We start from the raw sequence: 15,151 nt of genomic DNA, 5'->3' as shown, positions 1-15,151 counted from the left end.
TTCTGCATAAGTAGCGTCCTCTGTGCCCCCACCCCCTCCCATCTCTTTCATTTATAACACTAATATTCTCATAATCCAGGCTCAAGTTAAACTCAAGTGACACTGCCATCGGATTCTCATTCTTACAAATGCAATAACTTCACCTCAAATCTTGGGACCCTGGGATTTGTACAAATAATCCAGTCCCTCGGGAGAGGAAAATAGGGTGTTAGCTTGTGTCTTTTCCCTTCCTAAAGGAGGCTGATCAGGTTGGGAGATATTTAAAACTAATCCAAACAAGTTTGACTTGTGAGGTCCTCAGTCTAGACAGGGCTAGTGACTAGGCGGCTCCTTATCAGTCTTTGGAATCAGGCTAAAGAGACTGTCTTAATGCCCACAGCTATAGGATCTGCCATGCCTGCAAGAGAAGGGCCTGAAGACACCACTCCTCAACCTCTCACAACACTGAGCACACACCAAAGGATAACAGTTAGTAAAGGGGAGCTGTACACACAAGCATCACTTACAAGACACACAGCATTAAATAGAATTTATAACAAAAAAAATGTTCTGCTATGATGGTCAGATTTTTTTTTTTTAAATTAAGCTTCCATGTTGCATATATTTGATGTAGATTTCTTCAGTGTAAACAAAAACTTGTTCTCTTGAAATGAGGGCTCTCCTACTCACAGGAGCCCATGGACCACTTTATCAGATAAATAGACTAAATCCTTCATGATGTGACGGATCCATTTAGTGTTCAGTCAGAGCCTGCAAGGTAAAGAGAGCCACTAAAAAGTTTTATTTAGCACAGGTTTGGTGGACTACAAGTTGCCTTCACAACCAATACCTTGTTACTTTCAAAGGCTAATATATATATATATATATATATATATATATATATGTATGTGTGTGTGTCTAATCCTATATACATTTAGGTTTTTCTTAATTAAATTTCCTAAATGGAATTTTATCTAAGGGCTCCAGGCCAGAAGAAATGTAATCATGCACACATAGGGTTATTAGTGGGGAGTAAATAAAGGAGAGCATTTTTTTGTTTTATTTTATAAGGAGTTTCATCAGGGACCAACACAATTTGTACTGAGAAAAAAAAAACAGTAATAATGCCTGGTTTCATTATTGTAAATTATATTAACATTAGTTGAGTAATGCTTCGGTCTTAACATCTAATCTGTAAATATAAATAAATCAAATTCAGTTATATAATCTTAAAGGCAGAAGGACCCATTGGCCGTCCATTACCAAGCCCTGCAGGTCTACTTACCCTGGCCAGTGCTAAAGCCCTTGCAGTATTTAGTCTCCCCATTCCCATGAATTCATTCACTCCATATCCCTGGTGATAAATTAATATCATAAACATTTTTATAGGGAAAGCCCCATACCTTTGAAATGCTTTTAACTCCCTGATATATAATTAATAAGCACACTGATATAATTGACGCATAATAGGCTAATGCTAATACAGAACCTGACTTACTAGCAGGAAGCAAACGTGATTAATGATGTTAAATGCCCCTGTTTGGAGAGGGTTTTTTTGGGGGAATTAGTATCTGGCATCTCACTATATGAGAGGCTACTACCTCTGCCCCCCATTGATTATACATTTTGAAGTCATGGGTAAAATATGCTGTTTATTTTGATATGTCACTAATACAAGGTGTTGTTTGAAAAGCTTTGGACTCAGCAGGTATAGAGATAGCAAAATGGGCAGCAGTGGAAACGATAAAAAGCTAGAACTGCTGGGAAGAGGAAAGACTGCAAAGGAGGCATGGCTATATCTGTTATATATATATATATATATATATATATATATATATATATATATATATATATATATAATTTTTTTTCTTCAATGCTCATCTTTTTGATGATTTTAATATCTCTCTCTCTCTCTCTCTCTCTCTGTCTCTCTCTCTCTATATATATACGGCATGTTTGTGTGTATATCTAAGGCTACATAAAAAAAGATCATTTATATGAGATTTCTGTATATTTTTACGTTAGTAATATAAATTGTTTGAATGACACATATATAATTCTTTGGCAGCAAAGCAGCCCTTATTTTAATTATACATACAGATTACTAAACCTATAAGATGACTTTAGTGGGGATACTGTGTAAAGCAGACCCACTTTATTGTATTTCATTGTGTTGTGTGTTGTTGTAAAGCAATACAACAGTTCCTCAGATACAGAGAGAGACTTTAAAACTCAGTGTTGCATAGATGGGGATATACAGGAAAGAAGTAATAGAGTCATAAAGTGCAGACTTTACTGACTTGTCAAATAGAATGTAATCATAGCCACGCCCAAAATATAAACAAACAATAAACAATACAAACAATAAACAAAGCCCATAAGACACTCCCCTTTCTCTTTGTCTATTAACCCCTGCCTTTACCAAGCCAGCCTTTACTGCTTTAAGATCTAATCATATAATATACAATTTTCCTGTGTTTATCCTTTGATTGCTTTTATGTAACCAAACAGCCTTTAAGTTGATTAATGGTTAATATTTCCCTCCATATACTAAGGGAAACCACTGCAAAGACAGAGGCCTCTTTTCTCACTTTGTTTATATATACAGTGGAATAAAGTAACCATGGAATGAAACAGATCCATTAATGACATTTGTACCCTGCTACATACTGGGTTTTTTTTATCCTGAAAAAATGCAGAAAAAAAATAAAATCAGAAAACACAATTGTTTTATTGTTACACAAGCATTACCTCTAAAAAAAAAATAGAAAGCGGCGCCATGATGTCATAGATCAAGGTACATTCTTATAACATAAAGGATATTAGTGTACTTAAGAGTAAGATATTGCAAAAAAAATACTTATGATAATGCAGATCCAAAGATTTTAATGACAATTCTTTGCAAGCAATCGGATGCATTGTATGGTTTGCAGGAAATTTCTTTTTGTGACAAGGGTTTAGTGGTTTGTCACACCTCAGTGAAGTTATTTTATGTGACAAACATCAAAGGGGGTCACATATAGAAAAGTGTTTATTATCTCACTAACCATTTTCTTATCAAGCTTTGGAAAGCATCAAGGCTACAGCTCTAGACTAAGAGACTTTAGTATAATACACAGGCTATAAAAACTTAAGTGCTGGATCACAGAGTATAGTTAACACTTTCCTTGCTAGAGAGGTCTGCAACTCATAACTGACCCCATAACTGATAAGGAAAAGGTTAACCAAATAAACTTCCCTATAAACAGGAACATGGCTTAGAACTTCTGGTTTCAACTTATTAGTCCTTAGAGGGCAATGGACATCCCCTATTTAACCCCGAATACCGACAAATACACAGTGTATGCATTTCAAATTCTGAAATGGTTAAATACGTTTTATCTACTTTAAAACTGGGTATTAACTGATAACGGAATGCGGGTTTTTCTTTTTAGGTAGCAAACAAGTTTAAATAAACATTCAAATTCACTATACATACAATGGAATAGAAACATTTGTATAACTGGCAGCTTAAACATTGTTACAGTTCCTGTTTGCTTTTCGAAGGAGCCCAATCTGTGTGCGAAAGGGAGGTTTGTCGTCACAAGCATCACGCTATAATGAAATCATTTTACTATTGGAAATAATAATAATAATTATAGCAGTAACTTGTTTTTTTTTTATGTATTCCTAATCTTTACTTTATATAGTTAATTGTTTTGCCAATAGAAACAATACTGGAGGCGTTGATGAGTTGAAGGCCCAATGTGATTTATTGATAACAGTAGTGCGCTGATCCAAGGCAAACGTTATAATATAGACACAGGAGGGAGCTACATAGGGCACTGAGCTGGAATGGGGTGCAGCCATAGGGCCCTTTACTATTTAAGCAGCAAGCGCATGTAGGAGCAGGAAACTTAATTTGTAGAGTCCTACAAGAAGCTAAAGATCCTGCTAAAGGATGAGCCCACCATGGGCTCATCCTTGTAGTTTAAGGGTAAACAGGGTAAAAGTGGGTCAGCTTGTTTTATTAATAGAAGAGACCAGGACCCCATAATCCTAAGGGTTCAGTCCCTGAAGTGAGCTGTTTTTGGGTTACAGTGAAATTAAGAATTCCACTACATTAATTATGCTTTTCCATTAACACTGCTAGTTAAAATTGTTTCACCTACACTATTTAATGATGTCTATAGAAATGGCTATCCTCCATTGGGTTTGATTCTGTTGTATCAAAACTAAAGAATAATTGTGTGACCGCACATTTGGCTTGAAGGCCCCCAGATTCCCTGTGTGCTTGTTCCTTCTATAAGTAGATCAAGAAAACCCACATATTTGTGGCTGACGTGGCAAAACTCCAGATGAACAGAACAAAGTTTCTTACTTTCAACAAGCAAACAAAAGGATACAAGTAATATACAGTGCACACACACTAAAATACTGAAAACATTGTACACTTTTTTTTTTAAAGTTAAGTATTTTATTTGGTTTTACTTTAGAATATATTTTTATGTAGATCATATATAGTAAGATAAAGAGCTGTGTTACAGACACATGTGAGCCAGTGTATACAATATTTCCAACACCAAAGAGATACATACACAGAGAGGCCAATTCAACGTTCACTGAATATAAAAAACAAACACAATAAAAAACAATATAGTGAAACAAATATGGCGGCCATGTGCGTAATCTGGAGCAGATCAATACAAGTATAGCGATAAAGTATCTAATACCCAACATCAATATCCGGCGCATAAGCAACAAATGAATAAGTTACAACCAGGTAATCCCACATCAGTAGATTTAAGTCAACCCGGTCAGGCATGGCCACACTCCTACAACAGCAATAAAATATTATATACTTTATAGTAACTCGTACTGGCCCACAGCACCCTGCGTGACTATAGAAATGTAATGTGTGGCAACGCATATGCAGCAGGCGAGTGCACTTTGACCATTTGTCGGCCACTGGCCTTAACGTGACAGGGGCACCTCGTCATCGACAGTCCAGCCATGTTGGCATTTTTTTTTTATCTATGTACCCATCTACCCACGCATAAAATTAAAATAAGCATTTAACCTCGACAAGTCACGTGATTAATGTTTCGGCCTCCTTCTCCTCCTTTTCAAGATTTTCTAGAAAAAAGCTCACACATTTCTCAGGAAGGCCAAAAAGTTGCTTTTTTTGGTTATTATTGGTTATTCAGTTCCTGTGAGTGCTCTTTTTTCTTTACACATTAATGACGGAGTCGCACCCAGGACATACTTTATATGCTTTTTTGGACGCACATACTTTTTCTAGGAAGTAGGAGAGAACGTTTATAGGATTGAACGTTGCAGTTCAGAGCTTCTGGTCACAAATCGTTGCTTTGTGAACGGAAATGCTGAGGAGTCGCTGACTCAGACATGAACATATTTCGCTTTTTCTGGCCTGCACTAAGCATTTTGGTCATTCTTCTGATGTAATATAGTGTTTACCAATACCCCAAGGAAAACTGCCAATAGATGATGTGCAATTGCACATGATGTTATGTCAAACCCAAACCAATATTTCAGTTGCATTGACACATCAGCTACAAAAAATTGATACGGTAACATGGAAATTATTTTTTCCTACTGGGCATGATCGGAAGGCACACAATTTAATATTTTCCAGACCATTTTGGTATTACCATTAGTCTATCTATGCTCTGGGCTTTATATAGTTTATTGTGTATAGGGTTTGTAGCACATCAAAACTGTATGTATAAAATATAATATATATCAAAAAATAAAATAGACAACAATTAAATAAAAAATATTAATTTATAGGTAATTTTGGGAAATTCTCAACTAAAATATGGCAGGTTTTTGCTTGTCATTTCTCAAAGCTCACTTCAGCAGTTGCAGAATGGTGTTAATCTGATAATAACCAAAATTAATGGTTTGGCATTGTTCACTCTAGATCTGAGAACTTATATATAGTAAAAAATCATGACTCTATAGCTTATAATTCAAATGGTTCGTCTTTGGTTTACCATTATATGAAAATTGTGCAACATTAGTTGCTGTGACATTTATTGGGTAACATGAATTCCAAGATGCCATCTCTGCACTTACTTTGTTTCATCTGTAATCTGTAATTTTTCCAGGTTTTTTCCTAATGCAGCAAGTGTAAGAGTACACCATTGAGAAAGATAGTTCTGTAAATGTCTCTTTTCAAAAGGAGCTGCAAAAAACATTTTGAGTCCTTTGTAAATTAGTTGATTTTTAGTTTTCAGTAATAACTTTAAACATTAAACTATTTGCTAAATTGCAACACATTATTCACATAGTGGAGATCCAAGCAGGGGTAAATGTGTATCCCTGCAGGTAGAAGGCCAGGGTCCAAGAGACCACAAAGGTAGCCAATGTTGTGTGAATCCTTTTTACAATTATTTCTCACCAGGCACATGGAAATGCTCATTCTAATAACTCTGGCTTACTTTGGTGTAAAATTAAAACCTTCAACTTAAAACATTTAAGCAACCAATCAATACAAAGTCAAGGGAAGGTAAAGTGGGAGCGACCAATAGGGAAATGAGTCTACATTTTGAATGTGTCTGCTGGGCGTAGGCGTGTGATTTGCCCACATTATCCATCAAGATCGTCTAGAGGCATCCATTGCAGAGATATCCATATTGTATTTAGGTGATCACACAGGTCTGGTTACTCAAGGTGACAGAAAGTCAAGGAGGACAGATATACTGTGAAAATTTGTAGGTTTCAACTCTTTTACCAACTAGTAGGGGATATATATTGTGGTTAGGGTTTGGTAAAAGGAACAATATATTATTACATTATTATAAAATGTAATAATATTTTAAATATATATGCCGTTCACAACAGGTTTTAGAGTTCAGGATAGCTATTTTTTTTTTTACCTCAATATGAACACAATTATTTACGTGATAATGATATATACGATTTGTACATTATCTATAATTTCTCAAAAACCTTTTATGAGGCAGACAGATGAAAAGTGATCCTGTGTCATAGTCATTTGACTCATGTTACTGGGCTGTAACAATGTGCTGCTCTATTCTTTTAAAACTGATCTGTCAAATGCTTGAAACAAGACTAATAACAGCATTAAAGGTGCAGTCCCACCTACTTTGGTGAATGTAACATATTTATAACTAAAAGTAGAATAAGCAACATCATTCCTAGTAGTGTTGAAGGCCCAAACGCTTTCCAGAAACAATTCTTTCATGTATACATTTTGCAGGAAACATTTTATTGTAATGTCACACAAAAGCAACCGCAATTACAATTATTGTTTACCTAACAGGAACCTGGTGGTGAGTGTCCAATGTATGGACATTTTTGGTGCCTCCGTATCACTGTATACATTCCACCACACCATGGGGATATGGGACCGTGATGATTTACCTCTCTCCATCTGTAAGAGAAATCAAGACTCCATCTGACATTCATGTTTGATATTTGTATGTACAAACAGCACAGTAGGGTGATAATGCAGGGGTAGGGGACGGCTGGCACCTTCTTTCATGGAGAGCAAGAAAAGCTGAGAGGGCCCTTTGCTTCCCTTAGTATCTAACATATGCACTAGCACACACACTCACTCTCACACTAACGCACAATGACTCTAGTACACAGACACATATTTACACACACAACTCACACTGACACACTCACTCTATCACACCTCACCCAGATTTTCACAATTTCACTAAAAACATGTACGTTTTAAACAACTGACTTTGGGTATCACTGAGTAATGTGCAGTTTGTTATATCTGTAACTCCAAAGTATATCCTCAAAGGGCATACACCCTTATATATTTGCTCTTACCTCTAAATACCCTCCTAACTGCCCTCTTTATTTTGCGCATGGCATGGATCTGTCATGACTCTTCCTCTTCCCACTCATGTCTGCAGGATTGTGTGCTGTACCTGTTCTCTGGAATTCCCTAATTTGTTCTGACCTTCACCCCAACCATGGGGTCATCAGCTTCTATGTTTCTATGTTTTCTATGTTTAATGTTATGTTTTATTTCTTATTCTCCCTAAATGAATAATGTTACAGAATCTGCTGGTGTTCTATTAATGTAATTTAATATAAGATAATCGTCATTACATGAAATTAACCTCTTTTTAAGGTTATGATAAGAAATTCCAAAAGAATGCGTACGCACGGTGCATTTTGCATTATTTCCTGGTGGAACATCTTGTTGACTTCCACACGAAGACCAAGGATGCACAAAAACAAGTAATGCACAAGAAAAAGGCATTACTTAGAACAAACATTTACTGAGAATGTGAAGGCCTCACAATTATTACTCTGATTTGATGCACATTTCTTATAACTGCAAGCAATTACCAGTTCCGGAGCAAGCGAAGCAATGACAAATATAACATATTTATTAGTGCCTACTGGTTATGCACAAACCCTAACAGAACTTTGTTTATTTCTATGATCTCATCATGTAAGAAAACATCTCATAATCAGCCATTCCTGTGATGTCATCATTACAAAACAGTAAAAGAGAAGAAGTTTTATTACTATAATATATGTAATATGTGATATCTAAATGTATATCATATGTGAGTTAATGCATTATTATATAATATAATGTGCAAAAGACTGGAAATACCACATTGTTTATATATATATATATCTATATATATATATATTTATCATGATAATTGGAGCAAATTACTAGTATACAGTATACTAGAGCTCTGAAACTGTGTTACTGGGTGGCTAGATCATGATAGAAGGTTATATATTGTGTTGATGTCCATTTTTTTATCTCATATCGATTTTTGCATATTAAAATACTTATTTTATAAAACTATATGTGTGTTCTTTATATATATATGTGTGTGTGTGTGTGTGTGTGTGTGTGTGTGTATGTGTGTGTGTGTGTATGTGTGTGTATGTACATCATATATAAGAGAAAGAAAGATTATAAAATTCATAAATAAATGCATGTACTGTACTGTATAAAATGCAATTTTGAACTGAATAGAAACACAAACATTACTTTTTCTACAAGTCATGACATGGGTGTCTTCAACATAGCCACTATATCTTTAGAGGCCTCTCGTGATTACAAGTCATTCCACTAATGGTCCTACTTGTTCAGAAGGCACTGTCTCTTAATGTATGTCAAGCACTCCTGCCACCCTCCAGACCCAATTATATCCTTATCGGAAGAGATGCCTGTCCCTCCCATGTACATGTGATCTACAAGGGGCTCTTTGGAACCATTTAAAGCTGGATATATGAATACAACATAAGGCACAGAGGAGAGTTATATACATTTATAGTATGAGAACTACATGATGTTAAACAAAATCTTACTTTATAGGTGCTGTTTCACTTAGATATATAATATTAATGTACATTCTAGCATGTTTTACACAATTGCACCTTACCAGATATATAATTTTATTCTTGTTTGCAGGGTAGGTACAAAGTAGGGTAGGGGAACAATTCATTGGCTGAGGGGAGCAGGAGAAGAAGGCTGAGGAGCAGTCCTCCTCTTCAAGTCTATCCACAAAGAACATTTTTAAACGACGTTTTGCTTTTATGAGAGGATGGTAGATACATGGAACAACCTCCCATCATTAACAAATAAAAATCTATATAATTTTGGTGGCAGGAAGCACAACAAAGTGAAACTACATCATTTGTGAAATTAACTTTGCAACATTGTAACTGGTTAAGCAATAAAAATATTTTCATTTGGTTTTCACCAGTGAATATTGTCAAGATTCCGCTGGCTTTAAGCCCGACAGTGAAGTCAGAAAATACCCCTTTTGCAGCACTAGGTATATTGTGGATGATGATATGGAATTAAGCTTTTTAATGTTTTTGCCTTACTTTTTTGCCCCCTTTTTTTCTTATTCAGGGGTTCTTCCTGCAATTATTATTATTAGTATTATTTTCACATTTATTGTTTTTTTTTATTATATGTGTTAGGTTTCTCTGTTATTTTATGTGCTCAAAATGCTTTGAAAATATGTCTCAGATTTAGTATTATTCGCTAAACATTCTAGAAGCACCTTTAATTAAGCTGCTAGTCTTTACATGTTGTTATATTTTACCTTCTGAGCAAAGGTAATGGGAAATGTAAATGTGCATATTTTATTGCAAAATAATAATAGTAATAATAAAAAAAAAAATAAATAAATAAATAAATAATAAATAATAATAGTATATTAAAAAAAGTGTTTATATACTGTATGGGGACTTTTTGATACTCAACTAGTGTAATTTTAAATCAGATTTTTTTTAATGTAATTTTTGTAAATGTCTAAACCAGAATGAATTCCACCGCTGGCAGTTTGAGATAAAAATAAAATATTTTGCACAACTTATAGACACTGTAATCATAAAAAGTATTTTCTTAACAATCTATAGGGAAGCACTTATCACTTCCCACTGTGCCTTACAATAGGTTCCTGCTCAGACATTTCTCAGAAACTGCTCTTAGGACCAAAGGCTAGGAAATATTGCAATTTAATTTAAAAAATGTAGCATTCTCATCCTCATTCAGCTTTTTTTTGTTACTTTATGACTTTGTTCTGTCATTGTATTTTTTTAGTTTTCTTTTGGTGTGTTTAGTTTAAAAATAGATGGCGTACAGTGGTAAGACAATTTAAAGGACCCCTCTTAGGTGTTTTAATGAATGACACATACATTTTAAAAATGTTTTATTCTTACAAGTCAGGTTTTTAGGAGGCCAGGCCTTCATTCTTGGTAACACAAGCAGGTTGCTTCCCTCAAGCAGTTTGGCAGACATATCAATGCAAGCCTGCAATCTTTAGGAAAAAAGACATAAATCTTTGGCTGAAGGTTATATTTTTTATTGGGCCAACATAAAAAAAGACGTAGAGGCCCATAAGCTTTTGGGACCTGAAATGCCCTATGCAGCTGGGGATAGCAGTGGTAATGGCCGTTTTCTTGGCAATGGTGGTCCTCCCCAGGCAAACCCTCATAACCTAGCAATCAGAGTGTATTGAAAGTAGAAATGAGTGGGTAAAGTTGCATAAAATAAAAGTGCGGGGTTGATGTAAACATTGGCTTCTGAGCATGTGATAAATGCCATTAAAGGTCCAAACACAGGAAAGGCCCAATGGTTGTGCAAACACTTATATAGCTTATGGAGACATTCAAATAACTAGATATGAGTTTTTATTGGCTGGAACATGTGTTTGTCATGGAAACAGTATATGTAAGTAAAAATAGTTATTTATCTTCGATCTTATTTGGCATGTTGTTTTATGGTACTTGAACATAATTTGCCTTCAAGATTAACAAATGCAGAAATTGGACACATTGAAGTCAATAGTTTTTTTTTATTTATTTAGTAACTTAGTGTAGGAATAGTTATGATAAAAAAAATGCTTGAAAGATTGCAACAAGTCTTCGTGGCCACTGCAACAGAACATAATCTTCTTGCAAGATGTGACAAGAGAACCAAGGAGTGCGGCAAAGAAAGTAGAAATGAAAACTGTGTCAAATACGTTCAGTTCATAAAGCTTCTTGCATTTCAATTGAAACATTGTAATTTGAAAGTGAAGATAAGGATTCTGATGAGAGAACAGATAAAAAACCTAAACATAAAAAAACAAAACAAAAAAACAAGTTAGTCCTATAGTTACTCCAATAAAAAAGTACACACAAATCTGGGTTTAGAATATATTAAAATCTAATTTCACATTATTAGTTAAACATGTGTTTAAAGTAAATAGAAAGCTCTATAGTATATTTATTAATTAGCCGAGAATTTTTGTAGTTCATGTAATTAATATTAAAAATTTCATGTTTAAATTAATTTTACATTAGTATTTGTCAAGTTTTGAAAAAGATGATTCGTGTTTTTTTGTTTTTTTTTTATTAAATCAATATTACCTGGAAAAATTTACTATATTTCTATCCAGGAGTTTTTTTGACTGATTTAGATGATTTAAGCTAAATTAGTCCATTTCTGTGTCCTGTTTCCCATGTGAGTGGCTTGTGTCAAAAACATTCCGATGAAAGATTCAGAGGACGAAACAGCTAAATAAAGAGGGCCCGCCATGTAGGGATTAAACTGAAAAGCTGAAAAGATATCCAAAAAGCCTGATGAACGATTTCCTAAGTGAGGGAGCCTGTCTTATCTTTCTAGCTCTGTGTTGGGATCATGGGGACTTCTGTCCCTTCTGCAGAAGTCTGGTGAAGGTGTCTGATCGGAGATAAGGAGGTTATATATTGTTTTTTCAACCTAGACTAAATTTAACTTGTGCGATAGTGTACAGCCTTAGCAGTATGAGACAAGAATGATCATGATGTATTTTGTTGCACAATTTAGTAAACTGGAGCAAGTGGTGGGAAAGCAGTTTGTAAGCACAGCATATTTGACAAAAATGGAAACTGTAATGGAAACAAATGAATTCCCAAGAACTTCATTGATGTCTAACACTCCCCTCCTGAAGAACTCTATTGAAACTGTCACCGTGTGTCGAGAGGTCTACTCATTTGGATAAGCTGTTGGACAGATAGCTGCCTCTACTAGGGCACCGACATTGTTGTTAAATCATCTTCCATAGAAGCATGAATTTTCATTACTTACCACTTGATTTCATTACTCATCACTAATAAGTGATTAGCACCTATTAGTGATCCACTTAGGTTAAATGATACACCTTCATCTGGAATGCATACGTTAAGGACGGAATTTTAGGCACAGATTACTTCAATTAGGATCTAAACATAATCTATTCATTTCTTAGTGTTTCTTTTTTTTCTCATACAGCATCATGGGATAAAGTAAAATAGATACAATAACTGTGTAAGGTACCCTTAGGGATAGCACATTTCACACTATAATCGGGGTGGTAGTTGCATCATTACCCAGACACTACAATGGCCGGTAGTTTATAGAGAACGCGAGAGATATGTGCTGATTTTCTGGAAGCAAAATCCGGAAGCAGCTGCAACCTCTAAGTTATACCAATGACCCAAATAATCCATTGCTCTTAGAGAGAACCCCTACCAAGTGACAAGGACTCCCGGAAATTTAGTTTATTCTTTGCTGAAGGAGTTTGTCAAGTGTTTGGGATGTGAGCTGCCTTCGTGGATAGGATCAATTTCATATCCTCATGGAAAATATACTTATGTAATGGCTCAAGTGACCTGAAACTTGTTTAAGATATTAACCAGGTGAGTTCTATCCCATAGGGAAATGGCACTAAGAATCATTCATTCTTCGTTGGGTATCATTAACACATAGTAGAATGAAAAGATACACAATAAATAAAAAAATATTGCTTTGTAGAGTAGAAGATTTTTTTTTTTTTTTACATTTAATATGTCATCCAGAAATAAAATAATCTTTTTTTCTGTGTATCTTCTATTAGTAATTTTAGGAATAAATACCAGACAATGGATTGTAGAAAATGAGTTGGAATAACCTGAATGTTATGCAGTACAGCACCTTTTATAAAGTAACGTGACCATATCTATCATCACATTTGCAAAGTTCACCTACATAAATGTGGCCCTCTTTCGAGATATAAAGGTTTATTCACTGAAGTGAGAGTTGGTAGGAGACTTTTGGTTTTACCCCATGAGCTTTACTATATAATATGAAGGTCCAACCCCCGTGAGCTCCTGCTGCAGGAAGAGCTTGGCCGGCCCTGTACAATGCATAGGTAAATTGGTGAGAATTCTTGAAAATCACTTTACTCATTGAACTATACATTATCTAGGGCCGCCTCAACCATTTTTTCAAGGGCAACTTGCCAGTGGAATTTTTAAATTCTACTGTTAGTGACTTCAGGGAATAGCAATTCCAAGCTGTCAAAGACGGTAAAATAAAACAGCCAGACTGATCTCTAACTTATTTCACTTTTATTTGTCAAATATTGTTGATTTAGGAGCTCACAAAAAAGTACAGCATTATATTTTTTTACTTAAGGGCCCAACATTAAGCCAACGCTTACAACAGTTGTGTGTACATATGTGTGTATATATATATATATATATATATATATATATATAAACATATGGATAAAAGTATTGGGGAATTTGACCCTTACACCAACAGGGGCCTTGGTTGGACGAGTTTGGTGTGGAAAAACTTGTCCGGCCTGCACAGAGCCCTGACCTCAAACCCATCAAACACCTTTGGGATGAACTGGAATGGAGGTTGCGAGCCAAGCCTTCTCGTCCAACATCAGTGCCCAAATTCACAAATGCTCTATTGGATGAATGGCCACAAATTCCCACAGAAACACCCCAAAATCTTGTGGAAAGCCATCCCAGAAGAGTGGAAGTTATTATCGCTCCAAAGGGGGGACCAAATTCATATTAATGTCTATGTATTCAGAAAGTAAGGTCATAAAAGTCACTGTTGTCGTAATAGTCAGATTTCTCAATACTTTTGACCATTCTGAATAACAGTAATATGCAATGAAAATAAAACATCCCAATGTAATATATTATCTCAGAATATAGCATAATGCTTAAGATAGTAAGCAATGGACTATACACAGCTAAGCTAGACAAAAGATCTCGCAATATTTCCTAAAAATATTTGGAGAAACAAGGATATTCATACTTCAGCATTTGACATATTAATGCACATGCTCCAGGACTGCTATTTGAAAGGGTTTACAGTGAGGAAATTGTTCAGTGTGCTGAGCGGTAGATAAACTGCAGTTATGTTAAGACCCCATCAATCTTACACGGCAGAGAACGTTACCCAGAATGGTATCTGGCAGAATGAAAAGAACTATTGTGATATGTATACAGCGTGCTGGAATTTCACTATCTCTTTCCCATAATATGAGAGCAGGATATAAAACAGAAAATAACCAATAATGGTAAATATTAGGGGGAAAAAAACAACTTTCTTTCTATATTGGAAAAAAATATGCCCGTATTTAAGTATAGCAATATTAATAGAACATTGCACTAAAACAAATGGATTTGCAATTTATAAATATAGTAAACCTTACTTACCAAAAACGTATAGATTTCAGCCAATTGTACCCCGCAGCCCGTTATTTTTTCATTGGGTTAACTTCCCTTAAAGGTTTCCTAAACCAATCCTGAGCAATCACCAACTTTACAAAAGGGCAGGGATAATGTAATAAGGAGGAACATGTGATCCTGAGTACAGGGTGATACCGTTCCCTGTGGTATGAACTTAAAATGG

The sequence above is a fragment of the Spea bombifrons genome, chromosome 1, assembly GCF_027358695.1.
Source record: "Spea bombifrons isolate aSpeBom1 chromosome 1, aSpeBom1.2.pri, whole genome shotgun sequence".
Classification (NCBI taxonomy): Eukaryota; Metazoa; Chordata; class Amphibia; order Anura; family Pelobatidae; genus Spea; species Spea bombifrons.
Note: the sequence above shows the minus strand (reverse complement) of the source record.